General features: G+C 31.1%; 1 long non-coding RNA gene across 1 annotated transcript in view; it reads left to right on the plus strand.

Moving 5' to 3' along the window:
- LOC111715332 (uncharacterized) overlaps positions 1-1,453 on the plus strand; it is an 8,379-nt gene extending 6,926 nt beyond the window's left edge. Inside the window, exon 2 of the long non-coding RNA XR_002768209.1 lies at positions 1,219-1,453. This is a non-coding gene — a long non-coding RNA (uncharacterized LOC111715332). The remainder of the gene's footprint in view (positions 1-1,218) is intronic.
- The last annotated feature ends 1,666 nt before the right edge of the window (positions 1,454-3,119 follow it).

Raw genomic sequence — 3,119 nt, forward strand, 5'->3', positions numbered from 1 at the left:
CCCCCCAACCCATTTGTTAAGAATTGTCAAAAATCATCAATCATTACCATATATCCAATAACAAATCAAATTGAATCAGATCCTTCTATAGGAATGTCCTACTTTCATATTTCAAATTAAAGATTGACATCTAAGTAAAAAAAGCCTGGGTTTACGATTTGCTATGATTCAAATCATTCAACTTATTACTCAAGGCATTTTTGGTAATATCACAATCCAAGCATGTTGCTTTAAGTTTAAAGTACCTTATTTAGTAAACTATACAATTACACATACCTCTTTATTCTTTAAATCGTCAATTTAAAATATGTACTTAATTAAATTGACAACCTTCTTATGCAAAATATATGTTTTGGTCACAAAACATTGAGGTCATTTCCCTCGATATAAAAACCCATGTAAGACAACATTCATAAACTTTTCTGACTAAAAAAAAAAAACATTTTAAATTTAATGTCAAAGAAATTATATTTATAACAGAATTTTCAGAAAAAAAACACAATTGTTTTTTAAGAAAATTAATTTTTTGCTTTCAAATATTTATAAATGAATGGTTTGTTCATTGTGACCCATCTGTAAGCTCTTTATCTCATCAGCATTTTACTATTCATAGATTAATTATTTAGTTTTAGTTTTAGGCTTCAAAATATTTCAGGAAATATTATCAAAAAATTGACAAAAAAATCAAATACTTTAAATCCACATTACTCTTTTATACTTGTCACTGTCACAAAAACTTGTATCTAAAAAGAGAAAAAAGTGTTGGCAAGATTATTGCCAACAAATTTTTTGTGTTTTGATCTAGAGAAAAACAAAGAAGTATTGAATATATGATCTCCAAAAATTAGCCAAATAGTAATCCGTCATTTTCTAGCTCGGACGATCAAGCTCAATTTTGAAATAAGAATTTTACAACCCACAAACATACACAATATTGGATCTAACTTTGTTTTTTTAGGAGACTTTTGTAAAACCTGAACTTGCTTGAGGACAGGTGTACCCAGTCTGCCCCTGAATGAATCCTATCTTTGAATAAAAAGATTATTCTCTCACACAAATAATTTTATTCAACATGAACACATTTATTTTCCCTGCCAATCCACTTAAATTGTTATACTAGTGTAGTGTATGATGATGTTTCGTGAAGAGGGGTTTGTGTGGGTTCATTTATTTTAGAGAATGTTAAACTAAACAGTATTAATCAAGGTTCTAATTCAGGTTCATCAGGTCTCGGTAGATGTTGTCCGAGATCCTCTAGAGTGGAAGAGTGGGAGAGGTCAGATGGGTTGACCTTCTCCTTCCAGTGCTTGTCGTAGAGTGTTGAAGACCTGGGGTTCTTTCCATCATCAAGAATTAGATAATACGAGTTATACACGAAGCATAATAATATTCTTTACAAAATTATGATATATTAAACATCAATTATGTACAAAATAAAACGAGCACTATTTAACTTCCTTTTCTTATTTACTAGTTAGAATTGCATAATGTAAAGTATATTTAAACTAATCGGTTCTTTACGAAGGGGGGAAGTGATACAAGAAAGGGAGGGGGAGGGGTTCAGGACCACTAAAAATAGTCATTTCTTTTATTAGTATTTTGCCCAGGTGTCCGGGGATTCAGATTCTACAATTGTCAGGTGCAAGAGGTTAGATCTATGGGAAAGAATAACAATTCCAACGGATATCTATTTTTAACGTTGATATTGTCTGAAATCAAGGATTTAGGAAAACAGGGATTTACTACAATCTCCCCTTTCAAGAAAGAAATGTCGTTTGCAGGAATAATTTTTTTCATTTTTTTTAGATTTTTTTTAGGTTTTTATTTGCTTTTTAAATTTTATCCTTTTTATTTGCTTTTTCTAAATTTTCTTCTTTTTATTTACTTTTTTAAATTTTTTCATTTTTATTTACTTTTTCTAAATTTTTTTTTTAATACATACATTAGGGTTGTGTTTAATGGCGTAACATAAGGCTTTCAGATTGGGCAGAATTTCCAAATTGTGCTCTGTTATTCCGGACAGAGAATGAAACTTCAGAAGGTTCAGAATTTCTCAAGATTAGGGATCTATGAATATAAAGAAGGCCGCGCCTTGTACAACTGATAGACATGGACAATGTTATTACAAAAACGATAATCGAAATAACTTGAGTTGAAATCAAGGTGATGATGATTTTGTGTTCAATAGTGTTTGTGTTCAAATTTCCTAAAACTAGGGCTATATCATGGTAAGGTGTGTGTGCTCTAAGTGCTGGGTGTGTTCTAGTGGAAGGTTGTATGAGATGTTCTGCCTTTCTAGATGATAATACATATGTGTTCATCTGGTTAAGACACTTGTTAAGTTCGTGTTGTGAAGTGTTCAGGTTATTAGGTGTTATCCTTAGTATATTGTAGAGGGGATAAAAGAGGGATTGGGGGATTCAAACAAAGACAATCTTTCATTATTTCTGATTCTTTAGCGAAAGTGGCTGAATTTTTTGAATAAATTAGGAATGGGTTATTGGAGTTAAAAGTTTCCAAACAATGAGAAGAGTAAATAGAACTCTTTACTCTCCCGCCTGAATGAAAAAAAAAGTGTGTGTTTCTAAAAGTGTATGTGTGGATAGAGTTAGTGGGAAACAGTCTGTGGTTTGAAGTGTGTCTGTGTTTTTATGTATTCTTAGGTATTGGTTATCTAGATAGAGTGTATGGTTAGGAATGGGTTGTTGGAGTTAAAAGTTAACAATGAGAAGAATAAATAGAACTCTACTCTCCCGCCTGAATGAAAAAAAAAGCGGTATTTATTTGGAAATTGGATTTAGTTGTAATATTGGTCTTTAATCCAGCTAGAGTGTTTGTTAAATAGTCATTTTCCTAATCTAATTAAGTTGTTTGTTTTGATAATGTCTGTAGGTTTGTTCCTGTAAATATCAGTATTAAGTCTGTTACAGTGTACACTTGTACTTTCATTTAAATTTTTCTCTCTGTGGGGTCTGCTGATTAAAATGGAATTAATTTACGGGATTTCTAAGTTGGATTGTTTCGGCAAGATCTATATAAGGTGAGTGATTGTTTATTTGGGTCAGTTTGAAGATTTAATGTGTTTGATAGTTTTTAATAAATTGTTTCGTGGATTTGGA

The sequence above is a fragment of the Eurytemora carolleeae genome, unplaced genomic scaffold (genome assembly GCF_000591075.1).
Source record: "Eurytemora carolleeae unplaced genomic scaffold, Eaff_2.0 scaffold1763, whole genome shotgun sequence".
Lineage (NCBI taxonomy): Eukaryota > Metazoa > Arthropoda > Copepoda > Calanoida > Temoridae > Eurytemora > Eurytemora carolleeae.